The sequence below is a fragment of the Echeneis naucrates genome, chromosome 9 (assembly GCF_900963305.1).
Source record: "Echeneis naucrates chromosome 9, fEcheNa1.1, whole genome shotgun sequence".
Taxonomy (NCBI): domain Eukaryota; kingdom Metazoa; phylum Chordata; class Actinopteri; order Carangiformes; family Echeneidae; genus Echeneis; species Echeneis naucrates.
Window position 1 is genome coordinate 13,853,981 of NC_042519.1, and position 26,873 is coordinate 13,880,853.

General features: G+C 39.7%; 1 protein-coding gene across 1 annotated transcript in view; it reads left to right on the forward strand.

Moving 5' to 3' along the window:
• grid2 (glutamate receptor, ionotropic, delta 2) overlaps nucleotides 1–26,873 on the forward strand; it is a 427,408-nt gene that overhangs the window by 221,963 nt on the left and 178,572 nt on the right. The gene's annotated exons all lie outside the window — the stretch shown is intronic.

Consider the following 26,873-nt stretch of genomic DNA (forward strand, 5'->3'; position numbering starts at 1 on the left):
AAAGTGCGAGCTAAGGAATCCAATTTAACACGTGACTTACTATTCTGTTCCCTTCCCTCACTGATCTGTCATCATTATTCAAAGAGAAAGATGACCTTTATACCATTCCATAATCAAAGAGAGTCACCAGGATGGATCACAGGTAAAAAAGAATCAAATCAAAGGTACTAGGAGAAATAAGATGCAGACGGTGCCTTTGTTTGTTCACATGATCCTGAGGAGGCAAGCTAAATTCATTAAGGAGGAGATAGCTCAATTGGGTCCTATCTCATTTCTCAGCTCCTCACTGTAATGGCCTTGTCGTCTACTCTTACTTTCCTGCTTATTCTTCATAATGACTCTATCATTTCTCTGATCTCTGTTGGTCTGGATGTGAAGGGAAGAAAAACCATCATGCATCAATGAAAGTACAAATTTTTATTGATCGTGTTTATCACACCTTGAACATATTCCCATTGAGACCGAGAGGGTTTTGATATTAACATTGGTTCATTACTAAGTCGACTGCACATATAATCACAATGGTTCTTAATGCACAACCAACACATTATGTCCTTGAATGCTCTGATGAGAGGAATGTATGCATGGTAACTTATAGATTTATAATGATGTTCACAGCGATATAAAAGTAATTATGCTTTTGTGTTATCATAATTAAAATGTACTGATGAAAGTAATGCATGGATAAATTCAAACACGCTCATATACACACAAGTAAATGTGTTACAATTTGCATAGATACATAAAAATATGTGTACACAACAGATGCACACACATCCAATCATTTTGCCCATCTCTGTGCAGTAATGTGTGGAAAAGTTTTTGTTTTTTAATTAAAGCTCTTGTGCTTTCACTGATAAGACACCCAATTAAGTGAAGAGTTTCCAAGTTGTACATGAGATTCGGCTCATGTACTCAGCACAAATAATGAGGAAAGCGGATTTAGCAGCATATGGAGCTGGATGGAAGGAGGAAGGATAGATCGGTGGTGGCAGACACAAGAGGAATAGAGAGAAAAAAGCAGTAGGAAGAACATGATGGGGAAAGGAAACCAAGCAGTGATGAGGAATACAGAAGCTACATGTTGCTGTGAAATGAACATGGCATGGCATTGCGACAACATGGAATGTAGTGACAGCCCCAAAAATGACACAATGTGACAAGGGCACAAATTAGACACTTTATTTTGTTTAGTTCATTGTTTTTGGAAGGGATGCATTTATGAGGTCTACAGTGTGGGGACCAAACACAATTTGTTAAGGCAGAGAAGAAGGAGTTATGTTTTATAAGAAGATATCACAGCTAAACTCTTTGTGACTGTGGGCATGAAGATTTGTCTCTAAAAGTGAACTCAAATGTATACAGTAATTAACAATAACTAATTTGTTTTCCACATTAAATAATGTTTTTGCTTTAGATTTTCCTTTCATACTACCCTCCTTCATGAGAGCTTCCTCTTTTGTCCTTCCTGCTACAATCTGTTCTCCTCTAATCAAGCAAATGGCAATTGCAGTATATCCTCTAAGTTAAATGTTGACCATTAGCCACCTCACAGATATACAGATATTCATGACTAAATAAGAATAATTGCAGTGGCCTTCAAAAAGCCATTTACCCGTGTGGTTAAAATAATCATTGCTGTGGTTAGGTGAAGGAAACATTCAGGATTAACGTGTTCGTCTGTGCATTTTTCAATGCCTCACCCATTTGAAGCATGTGCGGGTAAGCTTGGACTGACTTTTGTCTTAAATACAGGCAGTTGAAAGGTCTCGTTGACCTATTACCCACCCACATGAAAAGGTCAGAAGAGTACACATGAATATCTTCACACATGCTCACCAACAGGAAGAGAGGATCTAATACACCTGTTTGGTGGTCAGCTGACACCTAAACTTTTCACCTCCAAAGAGAAATGAGAGCTTGTACCTCTCTTTTCCTACAGAGCAGCTGTTTATTCTTGCTGCCACACACCCTCTTAGAGTTGTTGGCTTCTTTTTTTTTCTATTCTTTTCTTCCTCCCTTGTCTTGTCTTCTATTTGTGTTGTCCGTTTTGTCTCTTCTGTGCAGTACACTGTTTATTCTCTTTTTCACTTCACAGCAGACAAAGAAAACGTCTGGATTATCTACGCCTTGTTCCAGTAGAGAAGGCAAAAAGGCAGAAAAACACAGCATAGAGTGCAGTTTCTGAATTTCTGTTTCTTAGTGGGGGAAACATAAATCATGTTATACCATTACATTCTGAAAAGCAACAAAGTAGGAAGAAAGTTTTAAAGAGAGTGAAGCAGAAGAAAGGAAATTACATTTTAAAAAAAAGAGGGGGGGTGAGACAATAATGAAAAGAGAAACAGGGACATGGAAAGACTTTCTCCTCCTCAAACAGCTGAAGCAAGATGGGAAAATCCTGTCACTGAGTAGCTGCTGATAGTCTGACAACAGCCAAGTATCCATTTAGGGTTAGGTTTTCAGTTTATTATATTTTTTTATACCGAATAATCCTGAAGGAAATCTTAGTGGGCTCAACCCAGATATGAAAGTGAAGTCCTATTTTTATGAAATTTAAATGCCACATTCAACCGTCACAAGGGTCACTATTACATTCAGGATGTGCAAACCTTGACTGTAAATCACGACTCACTCTCACTCATTTTTTACTGCTTATCCATAAGGCTCACGGTGGGTGCTGGACCCAGTCCCAGCCAATGCTCCGGACGAGGGCACCGTGGACAGGTTGCCAGTCTATCAAATTGAATTGGAGTCAGAAATGAAATTGAATCGACCACTGAGGATCGTGACACCCCTATATTACATATTATCATAATCATGGTCAGATACACGCAAGAAACTTCTACACATTATTTGATTAAAAACTGATTGATTACATGGAAAATGTATTCACTTACAAACCACTCCTAGTTGAAGTTAATAGGAAAGTGTATTTCGCAATTACCAAAGGATGTAAACATGATTTTGACCTGTGTTCAGTTAACTTTAAATAACCATGAGAAAAGAAAAAAATTACCAAAAAGTCCAGACACAGACGAGCATTAAAAATAAAACACATTGATCTTGCCTGAGAGTTTGTGCTGACCAACTGGCCCCCATCTGCACTCAGATCTTTAACAGATCTTCCCACTGCTGTATGCCTCCTCCTTGGTCTGGCGCATTTTCCTCAGATTTGCAGTGCACCATGGTTTGTTATTATCGCATGTGTGAAATGTCTTGGTCTGCGTACACGTCCTCACAAAACCTGATGTAAGATGTCACACTGTCAGTGAGTTTGTTTAGGTTGGTGGTTGCAGCTTCAAAAACACTCCAATCCGTGCAGTAAAAGCTGGCTGGTAACTCCTCAGTCCACTTCTTCACAATCTTTACCAGAGGTTTAAATGTTTTGGATTTCTGTCTTTAGGTAGGTATGAGGTGAAGCAGAAAGTGATCGCAGAGTCCAAGAGCTGCACGGGGGACAGCACAATAGGCATCCATTTGAGCTGTGTAACAGTGACCCGGTGTGTTAGTGTCCCTGGTTTGATGCTTAATCTGCTGTCTGTATTTTGGAAATTTGTGAATGAGGTTTGCACAGTCAAAATCCTCAAGAATAATAATGAGGCAGTCTGGGCGTCTGTTATCCGATCCACAAGCTGCTTTTGGGCCTCTGATACGCAGGCCTGAGGTGGGATATAAACACTGACCAGAATAAATGAAGAGAACTCAGTCAATAAAAAAGTTTGCTGTTACTGAGGAGAGATTCTAGGTAAGGGCTACAGGACTTTCTGAAAACTGTGACATCAGTACACCAGCCTTCGTTAACATCGAAGCAGATATAATCCCCTCCTCTTTACCCAGAGAGCTGCAGCGCGCAGTCATCGCTGGATAAGTTGTCAGGGTCAATGAAAACTGGAGAAAAATACCTGGAGAGGACTGTCAGACATTTAAGAGTTCCTCTCTGGTGAAACTGACGAGACAATAGCAGAAAAAACCAAAACAAAATAAACACAGAAATGCGCAAAGCATGAGACAGCGAAGCAGCAAAGCGGCCATCCACAGCGCCATCTTTATTTTGAGTGTCAAATCTTCAACATTTAAGATGGATTTATCTAGAAGCCTTCAGGTCATTTTTTTGTTTTTTACATTAACCATTTCCCCATTTCAAGGTCCTCCTGAGTAAACTTTCTTCTTAAAATTGAATCTGTTTTCATTTGTTTGCTCCACCACTTTGACTTTTTTTTTGCCAGTATGTTCAATAACTGCTGGGACCTTTTTTGCCTTGGAAGCAGAATTGTCTGGAAGTCAAAGTGTTCTTGGTCCCTGTTTTTAATAAGGAGCCTGAGTAATCCTGTTTGCTTTTGCATTCTTTGCCCAACTCCAAGGAGCAGTATCTGGGGGTCTCGTGTTTCTTCGCAGTACAGGTGACTGTAGATATGAAGTCAGGCAGACTGTTAGACAGACGGAGAGATTGTCTGTAATCCAGAATTTCCTTCACGGTTGGAGTAGGAGTAGTTGCTGAATGCTAGAAAAAACAGCCTGAAAGTCCAAGACATATTATTCTTAGAGTGCAACTGGGTACACCAGTTGCTGGTGCTGCAAGACCTGCCTTTCATACTGTAGGTCTCCATGATGTGGGAGGCAATAACAGCACTGTTGCTTCCCCTCGCAGGTGCAGGGATGATGCATATAATTTTACATGAAAATAGCCAACCTAGTTTGTTGTGGTGGTCAGTTAAGTGTGGGATGCAAATGTCTTCATGGAAGGCTCACAGCCTGCTTGCAGATTACCAGGAAGCATTTAATGCACTATGTTTGGTGAAGCACCTATGCTGCCATCACTCTGCTTCCCTGTAAGTGAGACAGAGACTGCCCAGATAAATACAGTACAGTACAGGCAAATACAGAGAAGGCTGTAGAAACCTGCTGCTATGACAATGATTCACCTTTCACCTGAAGCACGCACGAGTCAGGTGGCTTTGGGACAAGTCTCCGATTGTCCTTGAGCATTGGAGACAAAGACCAGATGTGAACCATAACCACAACTGTGGAGAGTCCAGATCACAGACTCCCAATCCAATCTAATGCAGCTGAGACAGATGTGTCAGAATGTGACAAACTGTCCTTTCACATGTCATTTGGGTTGTTGGGTGGCTCCACACTGCACTGGCAAATGAGTTGTATGGATAACAGATGTATGCATAATGGGTTGTTTAGTTTATGGGAAGTGTCATCTGATGGGGAAAAAAGTCAGATCACTACCCATATAAAATTAAATCTGCAACACCAATTGGAGGGGTCTAAATACTCTGTCAAGCCACTGTATTTCCCCCAGCTTCTCTCTTTTTGTTTTGCTCAAGGCTTTTTCCTCTGAGATAGACCTATCGCCTGTTATGCACCTTTTTCAGTTAATGCGCTGTCACACAAAGCTCTATTTCTGTTGCAGCCCTTGAAAGTGCAAGTAGTCATTTTGCAATTAACGAAGAAAAAAAAGAGAGAGAGAGAAAGTGGGGGAGAAAACAGGTGAAAAGCATTACTTTTTGATTCAGATAAAAACCTTTGTATGTCTGAACAAGCCATCTTGGGATATAGATGAGGTGATTCTAATACTCTTTGTGTTACAGTCAGGTTTACATTAAAGCTACACAGATAAAGAAACATTAGCACAAGTGTATGTGTACTTAGGTTGAATTTTGTGTATACTTGTGCATGCCAGCAGCTTTTTTAATTTAGAGCCAGACACAGTAAAGTGATATTGAATTCACTGCATAGTTAATGCAAGCGATTTACAGTTTAATTTACTTGATGGTTTTATTAGTGATATGTTGAATTTATGGGAGAGCATCTGTAGCCACATTTCTAAGGGCTGCACACAGAAAATTTGCCATCTTCCAAAATTAAATGTGACTAAAACAATTTGAGTGAATGTGCATTGTGTGTTGTGAGCTGTCATTTTTGCTTCATTTGATAATGAAGACTGACCTATTGTTGCCATATTGATTGACATACATGAGTTAGGAAGAAATTACTTTGTTGATCATAATTTTAGAATCCCTGTCAACACTGTGGACTGCTACAGCGTTGCTGTAGGTTGTTTTTGGATGTGACATGGAGAAGAATTCTACTTTCATTGACATTTCTAATGAAGACATGTTGCTTATGGGCCACAACTGGGTCAATCAACATCAAATGAAGACAAAAAAAAATACATTTTAATTGGGAATTTGAGGTTACTGAGCCATCTTGTTTAAGAAAACAACCCACAACCTATTTTACCATAAACTGTTTGGTATTCAGTGCTGCAGTGGAATTGAGAGATGATATGGATGATAGCGACACAATAAGTTAGCAGATAATGTACAGGCTGACTCTGTCTGGACTGCTGGACTGTTTGACGAGACAAAGTTTCCCTTGCAAGCTTTTGAGGTGTTTTTCTCGTGCCCTCCAACCCCCACCCCTTACTGCATTGTATGTGTGGTCCCTTTAAAAGCTGCAGTCCCCCCCCCCACTCTGCCTGCGTTTTGGATTTTCTGTCTTTCACATTTGGACCTGGCACAGTTTCTCCTATTTTGCTACAAACATTGAGGCACTCTGTGACACACACAAATATATACCTGCCCCAGGCAGCTGTCGACCTGCCCAGACTCAATCACAGTTTTTCAGTGGGCAATGATTTAGTCAGTGGCACATATTCCAGCTAAGTGTACTCTGATGCTATAATGCTGGGAGCATTTCTTCTGCTTGTGATCGTTTTAGACAAGGACTATCCTATTAACAGGAGTTCCTGCTTTGATGCCTGCAACTATTTGTTGTTTTTAAGTTGCCACATTCAGAGGCAAAGCAAGGACATAAAAACACAAGTCAGCTGGTATTATCTTAAAATTTTACACAGAAAGGGAAAAGAAACATAAAAAGGCACTTTTGTGGTCATAGCAAGTTGTCGCCTTTTCGAGCGTGGGGAAGTGCAGGAAGACAATAATCACACATGGAAAGGTTTGGTGAAATACTTCTGATTGGATCCGTAAATCTATTTGCTTTCAGTGATGCCAGAGGAAAAGCACATTAGGGAAGGAACACAGGCTCTGTTTTCTCTCTCTTACAAGTATAATTGGGCACAAGGCAACTTTTATTCACACCGCATTCTTGAGCAGAGGAGAAAATTGAAGGAAGAATTTTTATATGAATTGCCATTCATCAAAATATTTAAAACTACTTGCAAGGCGTAAATGTAATTATTGGTTGCTTTGACCTGTTTTTTGGTTTATTAATACAGATGCTGTGTGTGCAGCTGTAAAATAAAACTAATCCCCATACACCTTTGCCAGAAATTGCCATACAAAAACAGGTCAGTACTGTCTTTACTGAGAAAATGGGACATAGTAATTCAATACCACTATCTTTATTTTATGCTTGTTTGCCACATTAATAACAAATTCTTTCCCATGTTTTAATTGCACATCCTAATTCAGTTTTAAATGATTTATACAGAATTAGTAGTCATTTAAGTTAATGGGTGAAACCAATGCCAACATTGGCATACACATCTGCTTGGAATTCATCTTTCCATGTATCTATTTATAGATACATACCGTACCATATACAATATGGTATGTTATGGTGACATCCCAAGAGATTTTGGACAAGTCCATGCTCCCAACTTTGTGGGAACAGTTTTGGGAATGGCCCCTTCCTGTTGCCCCAGTGCACAAAGGAAGTTCAGAAAAGACATTATTGAGAGAATTTGGTGTGGATGAACTTGACTGGCCTGCACAGAGTCCTGACCTCAACCCGATAGAACACCTTTGGGATGAATTAGCGCGGAGAATGAGAGCCGGGCCTTCTTGTTCAACATCAGTGTGTGACCTCACAAATGCGCTTCTGGAGGAATGGTCAAAAATTCCCTTAAACACACTTCTAAACCTTATGGGAAGCGTTCCCAGAGGAGTTGAAGCTGTTATAACTGCAAAGGGTGGACCGATGTCATATTAAAACTGATGGATTAAGAAGGGGATGTCACTGAAGTTCATATGCAAGTCAAGACAGAAGTATACTTTTGGCAATATAGTGTACATGGATATGTTTGATTTAATCTTGTGAATAAGTCTCTGCTCTTCCAAAATAGATACACAGACAGCTACACTGCAGGAAAATGACACCCTGTAGAGATGCTGCATTTTAATATCAATTCAGTTTTATTTCTTCATTTTTTTATTCTTGTCGAGAATGCTGACTCAGCTAAAATGCAGTTATGACTCCTGGCAGACTGAACAAGATCAATTTTCCGCAATATGTTTTCATAATGAAAATATATAAATAGAAATGACATACACACGTGCACACACACACACACACACACACACACACACACGTCTGCAGGGTTTCCTCTGAATTATTATCAGCTTTAAAATGAGCATCATCTGTGCTTAAAATATTATTCAGGCTGCTTAATTGAGTTGCTGGGTGTTAATAATTGTTAAATTTGGATCTTGGAACTGTGTACCTCTTGAAGAAGAGCAGGAACTCTCTTCCAGATGCTGGGCTAGATCCTCCTCTTGGTTGAAAACGATCAGTATCATAATAGTGCAATATATTGCAATATATTCACTTTGTTCCATCCCCTTTTCAAGATTAGTTTGTGCTGTGCTGCTCCAGGACTCTGTTTGCTTCTTGTAAGCATTTCAAACACTGAACTTGTTAAGTTGACAGCATTAATTACATGTGCCCGTGCTTGTGGGTGCACAAGACATTTTGTGCTGCCAAATGGAAAAAAAAAAAAAAAAAATCTAAATCGCTCTCTTCTCATTGCATCCTTTCTCTCCCTCCAACACAACCACACATGCACACAGTGAAATAAATAAAAATGGGCATCCTTACAAACATGCCAACACACTTGAACAACACCGAGGGACACTGTCGTCTCACAAACCATCACTCTGAGCGGGTGCCAGCTAGCATAAATTGGATCACAGTGTCTTCGATGGGACTAGGTGTATTAGGTGTAGGTATCAAAGAGATTGAAGGGCTGACAGCCAGCCAAATTAAGGCATTAAGCCTTAGCATCTGTCTGGTTGCTCCACAGAGCAGGGCAGAAGAGGAGAGAGAGTGGGAGAGAGATTACAGAGGAAAGATTTTAGGCAGGGAGACAGACAGGTGGTGGGGAGTGGAAAGAGAGAAACAGAAAACAGTCACAGCAGTACAGAGAAAAAAGGAGCGGGGGAACCGGAGAGCAGTAGTGAAAAGGGAAAAGAGGAAGAGAGAGGCAGGGGGGAGGAAGAAGGTCAGGTCAAGTCAGGTCTACTTTAGAAGAACACAAAGACTCTTTGTGCTCTTGATGATACTCTGTAAAACAGTCATCCTGTCTGCTAATGTGCACTCACACACACACACAAATGTGCAAGTATCTGCTCTACACCCCTACACACACACACACACACACGCACCACACGTACTGTACATGTACAGCATCCACATTTTCGATTTTAAACATGACCAACTAATTTGTTTTGATTTCTCATGTGAGAAGTGCTTAAGGGAAGGACACAAGGATAAGCCATCCATCCAAATATTGTGAAAAATATGCATCATATGTGCAAACTATTAGTTTTTACATTTCAAGTTGCAATCCATTTTTTATGGCAATGCTAAAAATAGGTAAACTCACATAACATTACATGATGGAGGCATTATGTTAATCTTGAACCCCAAGGCCTTCACTCATTTATTGAAAACTTTAAAGTTTAAAAGCAATAGTTGATGTCATGCATTTTGAATAAACTTTTGTGTAAGTGAATGACCCTGAGCTGAACTTGGAAAATTTGAATTTTACTTATATTACAGTAAGGTCAATAGGAAACAAGACTTCATTAAATCTACAGGAATTAGCCTCTGATTATTTTTTATTAAGTTCCATAATGGATGTTGCACTGTTTTAATCAACAACATCTTGATAAGACAACTTAATACCAGTGTTATCAAGATGTATTTGCCTAAAAGTAAAAAAAAAAAAAAAATCAACAAAATAAAAAGAAGAAGCTGTTAGAAAGCCTTATTGCCTATACTTCAGTGGGAGTGCACTGTTTGCATACATTAATTGTTCTGTCATCCTCAGTAATGCACCTGTTCAGCGACAAAATTTCAAAAGCCTGATATTTGCACATGTTCTACATTCAGATTATATATTAAAATTCAGATGCTGTTGTTATGGATTTCAGTTCGAATGTTGATGTAGATTAGGACCCCTGCCAATATTTGATGCTTAAAAACCAAACTATGGTTCTGTGTTTATGCCCAGAGAGATAGATGGAAATTTGTTGCTACAGATAGTGGAACTGCATGCAAGAGCTCACTCTGTTATGGCTGAAGTAATTTGGCTGCTGGTGTGCACATTCTATCTTTTTTTGGGGGGGGGCTTGTTTGATTATGGTATATAATGTGTGTATGTGGATATGTTTCCATGTCCTGTGAATTTGTGTTTGTAAAAAGCCCACAATGTTCTTCTTTGATCTCTTAAACACGGTATTGACATAACTTACAGTGACATGTGTGCAGTCTGCTTGCAAAAGATATTGTGGCATGAAAAATTAGGATGTCTCCTTAACAGCATGCTTGGTTCCCTCATTGTCTGTCCTACACACATCCACTACATGTGAAAGAAAGTACAGACTGGCAGACACATACATGCATACATGTGAAAAAGCAGGATAAATGTGCATTAGCTAGATTAGGAGGCCATTTTAGGTGAAACAACAATAGATTAACGGAAGCTCAGCCAGACTTTTCAAAATCCCTCTTTTCACTGCCAAACAGCTGGCTGAATTATTCTGTTTGTAATCCACTGTTGCACGATTCCGTTATATTTGTAATGCCTCCTTCCTCATTGATAACCATAGTTGCAACAGCGATATATTTTCAGGGATTCTCAATTTGTACCTTCTCACAATATGTTTGTGTTTTCTTCTGTTGTTAACTTTTTATTCTCAGCACTGTCGTCTATTTCCAAGTTCTTCTGACTGCCCTACAGAACACTGTTAAATCCTCTCTGCTTTGCTGTATGTGTCATGTATTTCTAGGTGAATAATGAGTGGCATTGGTCATGAAACAGCATACTTATTTTACCCCGTGACTTTCTTGTTTATATTCCATTCCACACTAATTATCACCATGGCTTTGTTTTGGAACTATGTACATATTTCTCATATACAATACCCATTACTAGTTAAAAGAATGAACTGTTAATGTTCCACATCCTCCCACATCTTTTTTCATGTTTTGTGGTGCTCTCAACATAGTTGGCCTCCTGTCACATCTACCAGTGTCTCAGCACGGTATCACAGTTCTCCTGTTGTAACGGTCTGACTCGTCATCCTCCGCTCCCTTATTGTTCCTCCATACATTTTCTCTCTTGCACTTGTCATCTTTCTGTTCCACTAAACTCAATAAACAGACATACACAAGTGTGTTTGTGTTTGTATTGTGAGGACGAAATCCTCCCAATATTTAGCAAAGGAGCAAACGTTGAACTGAGATGATCATTTTAATGTCTTTTTAATTTTGCACTTGCTTTTGGATACAGATACTCGTGCATGTGCAAGTGACATCCCATGCTAATCCCACTTTAATCGTCTCTATTTTATTCACTCAACACCACCCTCTGGCAGAGCTACAGGAGCAAAACAGAGCCCAATACATCCACTCGAGTCCTTAATGTTTACTAAGAACTGATGGCCTTGCCACAGTAATTGGTTGGAGTGACCCAGCCAGGCAAACGCCCCTGCCGGAACATTCCTGCCTGTTCGATATTTTTCCTTCTAGACATTTTCACTTCCTCTCTACTTCCTACCATTGCCAATACGTGTGATTGTGAAATCATTGCATGATGAAAACGTATCATAATAAACACACACAGACACACTTAGTGAAGTACAACAAGTGATAGAGAAATAGTACATTTGCTCATATCATAGCCATCCATGTCACCAGTGAATTAGCTCCCACCAGCAGATTTTTTTTAGTTACACTCAACATTGTGTGGGATTGTACCACTTCAACTGCTGTACTGGTTTTAAAATGAAGAGATGAAGATTGAGGAATTATTTATATTTGAACAACAACGAGCAATAATAGTAAGTTTTGAAAACAAGGTTTGTTTATTCAACTTTATTTTCATTTTTATTCACTGAAAACAGTGATACCACCATTAAATATGTCCTCTTGGATTGCAAAGAGGAACCAGAGAAGAATGATGAAAATGATTTATCAAATTATTTACACAACATTAGGAAGCTGTATGCGTATATGATTTGTTTTGATTATTGCTTTGTGGTAATAGCACAATTATAGTAAGATACAATAATCAATTTGGCTCTTACACTACCCCTCATACACTTCCCTCTTTTTTCCTTTATAGGCAACAGTTTTGCCTCAACAAAAAGTTTTACAGTAAATAATTCCCAGTCAAGTTCTTCCACAGTAAGTCGGTATTTTCAATCAGAATTTTAGCCTCGAAGTCAATTAGTTTCTGGAGGGGGGGTCACACAAAAAACCACTCAACAATGTGCCGCTCATTAAAGCAATCAGTGTTTGGTAAACACATCAAATTAAAATTAGTTTTTAAGAAATGAAGCACGGAAAAAATACATTTGTTATTCTCTGTCAATACACAATACGGTGGATGCAAGCGTCTTCTTTTTTTTTCTGTTCATTTTTAATGAGTCCCTGCTATCCTTATGAGATGCAGTTACAATGTTTGTCACTAATGGGCATATGTGTGTATGTTTGTGTGTCGGTGTATGAGTGCCCTGTGTTTCTAGCTGTCTGACTCTCAGTGGTGGTTCATCTGTTGTCACATTTCCATCCTGCTGTTTGTGCCACTCAGCAGCACAGCAGAAAGATGTTTTATTGTTGTCATTGTGTTGAAGCAGGTTGCGTCTCCCATTGTTGTCCTCAGTTACTTTTATGTATGGAACAAACATCAGACAGCTGAAAATACAGACCTGTGAAAACAGTGGCATTTTTGAGGGGGGGCGCATTTGCAGTTCAATAAAAACTATTAATTGCGACTATTATTCAACAGCCAATGTCCATTATTGAGAAATTTGTACGTGTCTACTGTATGTGCTAAATCACCTCGGCTGATTGTTATCCACTGATTTTCTTTCCCCATAATTGCAGCATGCTTTTAGAGTATGGTTGTTGTTTAATTAAAGTGCCTAACAAAACTGACTGATATATAAAAATTAAAAAAAAAAAAAACAGTATCTTGCGGATCAATTAAAATCAAAATTCTGAAAATTTTCTGAGTTTCCAAATAAATGTTTTTCTGGACCCGAGTAGACTGACTGATCACTATTACCTGTCACTGACTTTCAGGCTAAAAGGTGCTGTTAGGGGAGTGTTTAATAGTGAGGTAATATTCATATATACAGTCAGATTAACATGGAAAATGAGCAACTGAAAACAAAGCTACATACAAAAAATAAAATCGCGATTTGGGCAATTTTAGATGTTAAACTGAGGTAGCTAAATGTTAAGATCTCCCTCCAATAAAAGTCTGTTAGCCTCTGGAGTCGGGGTAAATGAAGAGAAAACAGATGGAGAATGTCTATTATGTGAGTGACAAATTAAGAAAGATATTCTGTCGTGTCTAACAGTCCATCTTCTAAACCATTTTATGTATAAAAGTAGCCAAAATCAAAGCAAAATCTTTGTATTTCATTTATTTTGGTGTTTTGTCAAATAATGTTTTTTTTTTTTTAGAATCCATTTAATGTCCCCTTTTCATCCTTGTTTTTCCAGTTTGCTTTCTTTTTCTATCTCTCCCTCCTACACAAACACAATTACAAAGTGCAGATAATGTTTTCCCCAAACTGCGTATAGGCAGTAAAGGTACATGACACAACAAGTCTCTGAGCCGCCAACCAGCACATGTGCCCTTTTCAACAATAATGTTTTGCAATGGAAATAATTCAATGAAGCAATATAATGTGTTTTATTTACAAGAGTTTTCTCAGTAGCAAAAACACATTAGCAGGGCGCATTTCTTTTCTGTGACTATCAAAATGATCAGCATATCGCTTCATTGAAATTGACAGCTATTGTGCACAACATGAACTGCACAATGTTCCTGTGTGTGTGTATATATATATATATATATATATATATATATATCATTAATGTAAGAGTGAATGACATGTGACAGCTACTCTGCTCAACTGAGAAACTGAACTGATCAGTTAATTTCTTTATTTGGTGCTCCTCCAACAGACAGACAGCAACAGAACGTGTTGGGAAGAAAGCAGATGAGGCTTAAGGCCTTGACAGACTCAATGTGTGCGAGCCTTTCAGCAAGCCAACAGCTATCACAGTGATCGCCACAGATTTACACAGAAATCATTAAATCCAAAGCTGACAGCTACTTTAATGAAAATGGATATTTATCAAACACAACTACAGTCAAGGACTTGAAAAACACAAAACATGTCTGTCTGTTAATGTTTTCATGCTGCGTGATTGGCTATAAACACTTGCTCATTCAATTATGGATCAGCAGAGTGACAGCAGCAGAGCTCTACCAAGTACTTTGAACAGATTCTTCCGTTGCTTTTCAACTTGAAACACATCATTCCCTCGCTCCCCTCCTCTCTCTAGATCTTCACAGGGGGCCTGCCATCTGTCATATGGTGCACACGCTGTATATGTGAGCAGAGAAACACACAAAAACACCCTCAAAAGAAGCAAGGTCTGGAAAAAGTCTGCAGAGGCACAAACATTCATACTGCGCAAACACGCCTGCACGTGCGTACACTTTTGCCTTCCTCTGCTCTTTCATTCTTGTTACAGAAACATAAAAGTTATCTAGCATGCTGTCATTGGAGAGAGAAATAGAGAGGGGCAGAAAGAAACAGAAACTGATGGCATGAGTCTGGTTGCAGTGCAACTCTTGTATATATTTCTCAGTTTTGTTTTCTGTGACATTGGGTAAGTGGATACGTGTGTGTGTTTTCTGTTTCTGGTTCACATTATTCCAGATATCCCGTTAAAGCATAGTTGTGCACTGAGGAAAGCCCGCCAACTGAGTCCACATTTCTCTGAATGACGCATTCACACTTGTACGGAAACAAAAGGGCTCAAACGTCTGCCTTTGCAGTTTCTCAGCTGAACGTCTGTGGCAGTGATCCCCTCCTGCTAATGATTTGTATGCACTGATTGGAAGAGTTGAAGTGCGAGGGTGTCTTGAGGAAGGGGGCTCGTTTAACTTATTATGCTCTCTTGGCATGACTGTCATCTCAACAGCCTAGCAAGAGTGTCCAAGTACAATTGTAATGTGGCTGAGAAATCAGGAATATCCCCGTCTCTCTGTCTCTCTCCCTGGCTGTTTGTCATTACTCAGATGTGGCTGCGCTTTAATCTATTCTTTTTTCTCCCAACTGCCTCCTCCACTGTCTGTGTTCTGCTCACCCTCTGTCTCTGTCTCTTTGTATCCCCATTTGTGTGTATCTCCCATTCTGCCATAACCTTATATGTGTCAGTCTGCATTAATCTCTCTCTTTTTTCCCACTTTCTCTCACACATACTCTCCTGTCAGTGTTTCTTTCCTTCCGCTCTTCTCTCTCCCTCCATCTGGCTCGTCTGTGAAATAAAAGGTGAATGTAGCCTTTAGCTAGACACTAGCACTTCAAAGCCCTCTCATTTTTCCCTCTCTCTTTTCATCATAGGTAGTTTGAGTAGTGTTATAACCCCAAATAACCTTTTCACCGTATGGCCCTTGTCTCCCTATCTAATCTTTCATCAATGCCAATTAGGGAGGCTTTTCTCTTGAGTGCCACAGGGAATATAGTGTCCAAACAGCTTGAGTATACAATGTGTAGCTCCAAGTGGGCTCAACCCTTCGTGCCATGTAGGTTTGACTCTGTTTAGTTTAGGTAATTGCCATTGTTTTAGTTGTCATACCATGAAGGACATTTCTTGCTGGCACAAAAAAATAGACCATAGACTGTCACTAAGTAACTGATACACATTTAGTTTTAATAGTCATTAAATGAGGCTTTATTGTGTTCCGTTATAGTGACAAACAAGTTCACTGATGCCACTTTCAGTTACTGTCAACTTTCTACACACACACTTCATTTGCTCATTTCAATAGTTCTTGGTGTACGAAGCTCCAGCAACACAAGTGACATGACCCTCCTTGTGCTCCCTCCCACACATGGACATGTGAAAACTAAGACACATGTACAGAGGTGGAAAGAGTCCTTCAGGTAACCTGTTTGTCATAACTACAATTTGGGACTACTGTGCTTCTCAAACATCAGGCAAATAATGTAGTTTTGTTTTTGAGAATGTACCTTTTCCATTACACTGTTAATTAAGGATTCACAACAATGAAACAACAATGTTTCAAATAACTTACATCCCATTTGAGAAAAGGGCCACTTCAACAGCTTTGCAATGGCCAAGTGTTATCACAAGTTTTATTGTCATCCACCCACATTATCAGTGAATGAGGCCGACTGTAGGAGGGTAATGTTTATATTTCTTTCATGTAAATATATAACTAACAAAATATCTTAATGTGAAGGCAAGGCCAATAGACTGGCAGTTTTTCTATCTGTAAACTCAAGACTGCAGATTTTTAACGTGAAAATACTTGTTGCAGTGGAAAATACCGCGCATAAGTAAAATATTTACTGTTTGGCTGATTGTTTATTCAGATATTCCGTTAAATACATTATTTATTTTATCCTTTACTGCCATTTAGGCAATTATTTTTTTGTACATGCACAAACTAAAAATTCACTGCTTTGGATGGATCTGCCCCGGTCAACTGTTCATCTTGAATATTATCATAAGCCCTGCTTTTCTTTCATGTTTTTAAGTGGTGCATGAAAAAGGAAATCAAAGTGAATAGTGAACATTGCTGTTGCTGGAGGAGAAGATAACAGTAAGATGACTCTAAGATAAATCTCCTGTGAGAACAGTGTTCATGTCATCTAGTGTGATCGCAATTCATCTCATTAAAGACAAAAGAAAAGCTCAAAAATGAGGGAGAAGAAGAAAAATCTGTTGTATTTAATAGCTAGAGGTGAGGCGAGAAGTGAATGTTACTGATCCATGAAAGACCTTTTTGCATAAATTTACATGAGCATTTTCTTAATTTAATGACTCAGTTTTTGTAGAATGATTACGTGATTAGTGATTAATATATACAAAATTATTAATGAGCAATATAGACAGGCCAGGTTGGGTGGGTCCTGTCTATTTATGTGACTACAGAACAATCATCTAGGGTTACATTTCTTGGGCAGAGAAAGGCAGATAGCTCAGGTTCTTTTATTTTTCAGTATAAGAAAGAGAATATTGCTTCCTTGAACGAGGGGGACATGAGACACTCCTGGAATCTGTTTCCACCAAGTGGCTGCTATTTTGACTCAGTTTGGAAGGTCATTTCACAGTTGATACCATATGGAGCATTGGCCAACCCAGCACAGAGAAAGGACGGTCTGTAGTGGCAGAAGACAAGATACTAGCTTGCATCTTGTGCTGGATAGCTGCCTGGAGGGAACGGAAGATCCCCTCACAGTCTAATGTGCCGGCAGCAGGATTTGGAATTCGATACAAGCAGCCATGGGCAGCTGGATGCATACATTAACTTTGTCAGAATCTGAATGTGTGTGTGTGTGTGTGTTTGTGTGTGTTAATCATACCATGTCTGAGTCACTGCACCACTTATGAATGCTGGAGAGCTCTATGCCTGTGCTTTTTTTTAAATTAGATTAATTTTAAAAAGCTGCAGCATATATGAACCTGCTGTGCCAAACTGCTGAGGGTAGAATACCTAAATAAGTTTGTGTGTTAGTTTGCAAAGTTGTACGTAGTGTTTGCATATACATGAGTTCATTTATTCATATCAAGGGTTTAAATTGTGAAGCAGAATATTTTTTGTGTAAAAATCGCTGTGTGTGTATGACTCTGAGGAGTAAAAAACTTGGGGGAAAACTTGAAAAATGTCTTCACAATGAATTCAGAACAAATTCACCCAGGACTAGTAAGCTGTTCTGGATAAGCACTAAAACTCTTGTGCAAGGCATTTAAAACATTATTTAGCTGGTGGCAGGTTTTTTTTTTTTTTTTTTCATTTTAGCCTGAAACATGCAACATGGTGTTTATTCTTACTAAAAGGAATTCAACCGTGACCTCTTCATCTTCCCTCACAGTGCAATGTGTTTTTCTACTTAAGTTATTCAATTAATTAATATTGGTTAATCACTAACCTCCCCTTACATGCATGCCAAATGCTCTCTATTGTTTTCCACTTCGTTCCCACTTCTTCCAGGGAGGAGGCTGGCACTTTCTTTCTCATTGAAGTAAATCTGATAGTCATGTATCATTACATGAGTTCCCCAAAGTCTCTCCATTATTCATCCATTTCTTATTCCTTCTCTCCTTCCATTGCCATCACCCTCTTTCTCCCCTTCCCGCTGATTTGCATTTGTCGGCATCTTTCTCTCCAGACCTTTATCCTTCCTTCCTTTTCCAAGGTGCTCTACCGCAATCAACCGATTAAATTGTTTCTCTCACTCTCAATCTCTTCCTCATTTCCACTTTCTCTCTGCATTGCACACCACCTCCACTTACTCTCTCTGGACCAAAAAGGTCGTTTTTTTTTTTTTTTAAACTTATCTTATTCCTCAACGTTTCACACTCGTTTAATTCATTTCTTCCCTCTTCTCCCCGGCTCCAGTTAATAATGTTGTTTCATCACTTAACATGGTTGTCCCAGGCTGAGGGAAATGTACCATAGCATTGGGGATGTTCATTTAATAGCCTCTCTTCCTACAAATTGTGTGTCAAATTCCCCAAATCAGATATCAAGTGATGAGCTAATTTGTTTCCCTTGAATAATCCACTTAATCACTGGGTCAGTCAGTTCCAACCAGATGAGCATGGCACCTCAAGCCAGTCACTGAAGTGTTTACAGTGAGCGACTTGAATGATTGGGTGCAACACCCCTGAATATTTTTTCAAAATCAGATCAGTGAGAGGTGAATAACACTATGATTATCTGTTGTAATTTTCCCAATTTTATAATGCAACACTGTCAGTCACGCACTCTTTGTGTGGAGTGAAGGCTTAGGAGAATCTGTTAAATTGTACAGACATGAGAGTTTATCGGAAACAGAAATACACTCACACCACATGCACACATACCCGTGTGGAATTGAATACTGGGATACCAAGTGGGAAATTATGACATCTGCCATGTACACAGGCAATGAAAACAGAGACACATTGAGCCATTAGCAGTGAACAACAATTAATCTATATCCTAGATTTGATTAAAGCATTGACAAATGGGTCATTACCCCAGCTGACAAAGAGATGTGTGTGAGAGAGAGTAGCAGAATGGCATGGTGTGTGTGTGTGTGTGCACATTACTCTTTTTGGAAACCTTTTGTTGGCATTTGATTTTGATGCAGGGCCAGGAATTCCAAAGCTGGAGAAAGGAAATTGAAAGTTGAAGTGCGGAGAAGTTAAGGAGGAGAAAGAGAAGGGCACAGATTTGTCCTGTGGAAGTAAGAGCAGTAAAAGCCTCAGGGCTGTAAACAGAGGAGCTCGGGTTTTTCCCAGGGGACATGTTCATCTCCTTGACTTTACAATGGATAGACCTCAGATACAAAGATATATATGTGTGTTTCTGTGTGTCTTTGAATGGATTTGGGGCTGATAGAAGGAGGAACACCCAAAGGGGACAAAGAAATGAGAAAGTGGATAAACTGTTGGACAGCAAGTCATTGCAGGAGATACAAGGCCTCTCAAACCAAGTCTGATCAGAGGGCACTTTTTAAACCTTCTTTTTGTTTGATTGAAATCTGTCAATATTTTATTTATTTTTTTGCCACTGAACATAAATTGCTGATGATTTAGTATGGCATGGAGGGGAGTGGGTACAAATCTGAGAAAAACTGCTGACAACCTGGTGAATGTAGATGGAAGGTGTATGTTGTTAGTGTTGGGGAGAAAGGGAGCTATATGATCGTAAAAATGATGATGCATCAGGGGAAAAAAAACACAAAACTTTTTTTCTTTTTTCTTTTTTTTTTTGAAGGCAATGGCATTTCTACTAATTCATTTGGCACAGGAGGAGGTTGTAAGACGTTTACTTCCTCATCGCTCTTAACACACAATTAACCCCAGTCCCAATGACCACAGAGCTGGTTTTCTTCACAGTATGTCACTTACATTAATTTTGATGTTCAGTTGGAAAATAACATTCCTACTTCTTGGGTTTCCTCTTAGCTGCCATTTAAAAGGGTAAAATTCTAAAGTGGTCAGGGGTAAATGGTCGTTAAAATCAAATTATCTGTGGTTAACGGTTAGATTAGCATTTGTAAAAAAAACAGAGTGTGATGTTATAGGTCACATTTTTCCACTTCCACTTTTCCAGTGTTTCATTTTAAGGTTATGATCAATCACATTTGTTGTTAAAAGAACCAGATACCCTTTCTTACCTCAGAGGTTTTACATTTCTTCTCTCATATCTCTCTCTGAATATTTTGAACAGGTCAGCCTCTCTTTTGATTGGCTGACTTGTTGGCCTGGCAATCCACAGGTAATGAGTTGTCTTGTCATTGTTGTTTCTGTAAATACAAACTGGTCAAATTCAACTTAAAATGCTCTGACCCCAGGCTTGATTCTGGCGCATGCCTGTGAATCATCCGGCAGCTTTGGGGTAACTGCAGTGTTGCAGCATCCAAGTCCAATGCAAGAGTGGCTGAGCCCACTGTCCTAGACTCCAGCGCATTCTCCTTGGCTGTTAGATCCTCCGGGCAGCCCGGTTCAGTGCCAGTATGTGTTGAGGCCAGTTGGAACATCAGGGAGGTGGGTAATCAGCAGCTGGGGCAGCAAGAGTGAAATATGATAAGTGAATTACCAGCAGAAGGAGCAGGAGCAGTCTATCCTTCCATCACCTCTAGACTGTGCAAAATTTTGAGTGAGATTGATTGAGACTGCAGATGAGAGACCAGTGGAGACATTAAAGCTAGTGCATGGAAGGAATGTCAAATGCTGGTGGTGTGATATCAACGTATAGGGAAGTTAGTGAGAGAAGTTTCACCTGGGCAGCTCCTGTAAAGACTCACTTTTTGAATATCTGCTCTGCACATTTCTCCATAGACTGAACAATTTGAAACTGTCACACTATTTATATAGAAGCTTTGCTTTAAAATCGAAACCAACATGCAAGTCTTACTTTCACCATGAGACCTGAATTGCACAGGATAGGGAAAGGAGGGTACAAAGGGGAGTTTTCAGAGAGAATGAAACAACCCCCGCAAGGAAAGGATTAGTTTTAAGGTACATGTTAATTGAATTTTTAAACAAGTGAGTTGATGGATAGATGGATGCTGGGATGAAAAAAAAGAAATAACCCCGAATGGTGTACTGTACATGCACCAACCTCAGATAATGGATTAAACTATTTGTATGAATCTTGAGTTAGTTGTGAAGTGTACCAGTGTATGGGTTAGAGGAGACAACAAGACCAAAGCTAAAACGTGGGGAAATTACACTGTTGACTCGTGCTGAATAGAAGTAAGTAGTGGTTGAGAAGAGGGATACAAAAGGAAGACATGGCAGAAATATGAATTGGGCTTAAAAAAAACAAAACAAAACAGAAAGAGCAAAGGAATAGTGGTGGAGCTAAACTATAAATGAAAAAGAGAGATGGGGATATGGGGAATGAAAAAAGGGAGAGAGGGCATTCATCTGTGTAGTGTGATAACGGTGAGTGCGGTAACTGGATAAATACAGTATTAAAGGGCACTGAATTGAGGGGCATTTGAGGGGAATGAGGAAAGTGGGTGTAGATGGAGTTAGAGAGGAAACCAAAAAAGAGGCCTGAGGAAAGAGAGGATGTATACATCTCTGGGGCACAAAGACTGGAGTTACCTAGGAATAGATGTTAAATGTGACAAGATGAAGGGACCAAAGGGTGTCCATTAAATGTTCATGGTATCATGGGGTTTGTAAGCATGCTGGGTGCAGAAATAACAACAGATTGTGTTTGTGAGAAATCACTGGTCTTGTATTTTCAGCAACAGGAAGTGCCAGCAGTCAGAGTACTTACAGCGATAAATTTCCCAAAAACAAAGTGGAATGAGGCATGTTATCTTTTGCTCATTTTACCTCCATGGCCACATTAATTCAGGCGCTAATTCCCTCAAGGATTTTAGCAAACCAGCACTCCACACACAAAGACACACAGAGAAGCATATATAGAGCAGAACACATTTTCAGCCTGCCAGCTGTGAGAGTAAGCATCTCTCTGCCACTCAGTGCTTAGCCATGTATGGCACAGTGCATGGCAGCCGTTTGGAGCTGTGCATCTGTAACAATACATGAAACACACAGACACAAGTAGGTCACCCACACAGAGATATAGATGCGCACACACGCACGCGCGCACACACACACACACACACACACACACGCTACACTTGATATAGTCTGATATAGTTATCACAGTGCTTTTGGGTGCTGACTGGGACTTCCTCTTGCTCTGTAAGTGAATTTCCGAGGAAGCCAAATACTTGATCGTGATTACTTTCTCATCTTACTGCCAGTCTTTGTTTCCTCATTCAGCTTATTGCTTTACATAATTGTGTATTTCTCTCAGGTTTGAAAACAAATTGACTTGTCCTTGTTCCTGTCAGCTACAACCTAAAAAACAAAGGGTTATTCCACAGTTATTCCACCCTACCTGCTACCTGGCCATATAGTGAGCAGCTGCTGTTGTTTTGAGAGTCACTGCATCGGACATGTTACACAAAGGTGTGACTATACAGCTGTAATGCCATGCAAGGTTTCTATACATTCACTGCATGTCAATTAAACGTATGCTTTCGGCTGGTATTGACCCAGTGCAAGTTACAGAGCTCATTGCAGACTATATGTTTTACTCCTTTTAAAGCTGCGCTGCTGTTGTTGTCAAAGTCTTTTATAGTTTCTAAGAAACCGTAACAAGAAATATTCTAAAGCTAGCAGAGACACAGGTATTGATTTTCCATGATTGCCCCACTCTCACTTTCCTCTCACTTTCCATCCACAGTCCCTGGGCTGCAGAAACCGTTTGACTATGTATCAGCATGATGAAGTGTGTGTGGTTTGTGTGAGTGTGCAGTAGGCGAACGGCCGCTTGGATGGGCACAGATAGAGACAAGAATCAGTCACACTTGGGTGCAGGTAAAGTACTTGCAGTCCATTTGTTCTGACTGGTTGAGAAGCAGAGTTCAATAACATGCTCTGTTGCAGACAACATGTGTAGATACACACTGCCAAACAGAGCATGTATCAAATGTGTCTGAATGTAAACAAGACCTGTTTGGGCTTGATTTATCTCATATCACAAGTTATGGAGCCGTCTCACAGGATTGATGAAGCATTTCATTCAAAGAAGCGTGTATAATGTATGGTTTCTATAAAGAGTCCTATAAGGAAATGGACTTCCATTCAGATGTGATGAGATCCCAGAAAAAAAACAAAAAATAAATATTAACATAGCAGATGAATTAGGAAAGCAGCTGAGTCATAGAGCAGTTCCTGTGACGCATAGTCTCAACTCTTGGATATGGACGTGTCCCTGTATTTAACTGACATGTACATCCCTCAAATAAACACCTTGGAATGACTGCCTGACAGGTCTTAGCTGCTTTGCCAAGATCAATTGAATAATTTATCACACATCAGAATGCTCCTCAGGTACAGGAGGGGCGGAAGTGTTCCTGTGTGTAGGTGGGCCATTTTGGTGGTGGTGGTTCATGATGAAAGGTGAAAGATTCCAAATGACTATGTTTTGCATCTGTTTGCCCTCATGCATGTCCCTTTCTCTCTCTGGTTCTTGCTCTCAATGAAATTGAAACCTTTTTTGTGCCCAAAGTGCAGTCATTGTACACGGTGTTAGCAGGGTGCGATGATATCCGTCTGCACAGCTTAACTTTAAAACTCATACTCGGTCGCTCAGGCAGGACTTTTTAGAATGATTCATCCACTTTCAAACCTTAACATCAGCAAGGTGTGTTTTTATTAGGTGCTGTCAAACTCTTCAAAGAGACTATGCATGTTTTACTGAATCAGCACATCTAGCTCTTTCTCACTTTCAATCTCTTTCAACTGTTGCCTGCATCAGAGTGATGTAAACCTGGGCTGGGTTAACGCAATGGGCCCTTTAAGTCATTAGCAAGGAGTATTAATGAGCCTAGTGCTTAGAAAACTCCCTGTAGACCCAACAGTATGTGATGTGGAGAGGGTGAGGGCACTAATTCTCCAAAGTGCCCTAATAAGTGGAGGATTAGCAAAGCCTTCCATTCGCCAAAGCTCTGATGATGCTAAGCTAATGCGCTATAGCTAGACTAGAACAAGGCAGCTAAAGCGTCAGTTAGCATGACCGCTATAATAGGGATGTGGAATCTGGATAATGTTCTCTGTAGCTTACACAGCTCAGAGAAACGCAGACTCACATACAGAGGAATAAAGTGCATTCACACTTAACGTACACATGGATAAATCCCTAGGTGCACCTCGCACACACACACACACCCGCGGGCATGCATATGCTCAGACGCTGAGGTAAGGGTAGATAGAAGATGAATCCCCGGCTCATTGGCTTTACAAATGATGGCCATGACTAAGCAGTACACTGAGACTTAGTGAAGTTTAATCATATATTGTTACACTTTAATTAATTCCTCAAAATGTGGACTTGCACAATGGGCAGTGAGATTAAAGCTGCTTGAGCTTCATTAATCACTGACATCATTGCGTGAGGAAGTGGTTGCCTGAAATAACTCTTTAGCTTTTGTTAAAAGGGAAAGCCATTCCTAACAAACTATTGGCAGTTAATTACAAAATGGGCTTTGTGTTCATGTATTCATCGTTCCTGCCTCCAAATTAGATTTACATCAGTTAATACTTACTTTAGAGTCGACCAGCCCCACAACATCTTGAACATCTTGAATCTTGGGCCTTAAGCTTCTTTTGTTTGCTAATGCAGACTATTCAATACAAGTGTCGCATGGAATTAGGTGCTGGGTTACTTGTGCACCTCAAAACTAATGTATCTAAGTTAACCAGTGATACTTGAGCTGTGTTGTTACACAACAAAAGAAGTGAAACTGCCTGTTGTGCATCATTAATGCACAGACACTTTCTTGGGTTTGTCACAATTTTAGAGGTCAGCCTCACAAATCACTTGAAAATCCTGCTCATCACGTTTTTTCTACAAACCAGTTGACATGGGAGACATTTTCATGCAGTATAGCTCTTGTTTCTTCTCTATCTCTCTCTCTTTCTTTTTCTTTCAGGCTCTCTCGCTCACACACACACACATGCACACATACAATGTTTTATTCTGTTTTTCTAAGCACCATGAGTCTCCTCTGGGTTTTCGGTCTTGGAAACTTTCTTTCTTTGGCTTTATTTTTGCAGTGTCAACAGATTACTTTGTGAGGCATTATACAGGCTCGCTGTGTGTGTTTTAGATCGTGGTATTGTCACTGCATCGTTTCTGTATGTGTGTGCGTTTTTGTTCACTCCAAACTTATTTTTCCACCAGCTTTTGTGTGACAGCTTTTCCATCTGTTGGAAATGAAATAAGCACCTAATTCTGTTGCTTAGTACTCAGTAAAGAACACATTATGGAGCAACAGGAGAGCAGAAGTGAGAGATGAAACGTGGATTAGGGTGGATAAGGGATAGAAAATGAGGGCAAGGACATGAAGGCAAAGTGCAGGATGCCATGTGCGTAAAAACCTTGGAAGAGATGACTGTGGAATGATGTGCCGTGATGTGTGAAAAATTCCAGAAATAAAAAGTGATGAATCGAAAAAAACAAAAAACAAATGGCTGAAGTTACGGGAAAAACAGAATAGATGGATGTTTGTGTTGCCATGAGGGTAAACAAGAGATGAGCTAGAAAAATGCAGACAAGTAAAGCTGGTGACTCAAAGATTGTTGGGTGGGATGGGGAAGGTGCTGAAGAAGTGATTTTGGAAAGGAGGTGGAAGGGAAAGGCAGATGACTCCAAACTGAGGACACTGTACAACATTGTGTGGTGCTAAAAGGCACCTAATATGAAAATCACTGCAAGACTGCAGCTCTGAAATGATTAGGGCTGAAAGGTAAGCACTCAGAGGGGCTGTTTTGGACAAGAAGGGAGATAACAGAGCAGAGTGTTGAGGGGGTAGGAGGGAGAGGTGTTTTTGACAGCACTAGAGGTCTTGCAAGGATGAAAAGTGGAAGAGAGGAAAAGGAGGTAAAATAATCACAACTAGTGTTTCAGATCAGAGCAGCATTTAGGCAGTAGGGCACAAACAACTGGCAGATTGTGGCAAGGCTCTCACGAAACGGGAATATTTTACAACATGGCCTTTTGTACAACTGTTAATTCACTTTTTATAGAGCCATACTTTAATAGACAGCTTTATATTGTATTGACAGGAAGTTGCCTGGAGGCCAATTAATAATATGTCTCACACTTGAGGCTTAAGACTTGACTGAACTTTGATTCAGGAGCTACTCTAAAAAAGAGGCACTTGATTTTTTTTTAGGATGGAAAACTGGAAGAAGGGATTATGAAGTGGTTGAAAAAAGACAGAAACATCCATCATTGTGGCTATAATAATTTTAAAAGGGAAAAAGCTCCAAATGTTCTATACCAAATATTTTGGTGATACAATCCTGTATCACATAAGACTAATGCATCAGTCTGTCAGTTACTGTTTAGTGTTACAATATATTTTTAGCTATATGTCAGTTTTATGTACAAATCCCTTTTCAGTGTACTTTTGTCATGTTGATGCCATTTGTTGATAGAATTATTCAGTGACTTGACAGCTTGATAT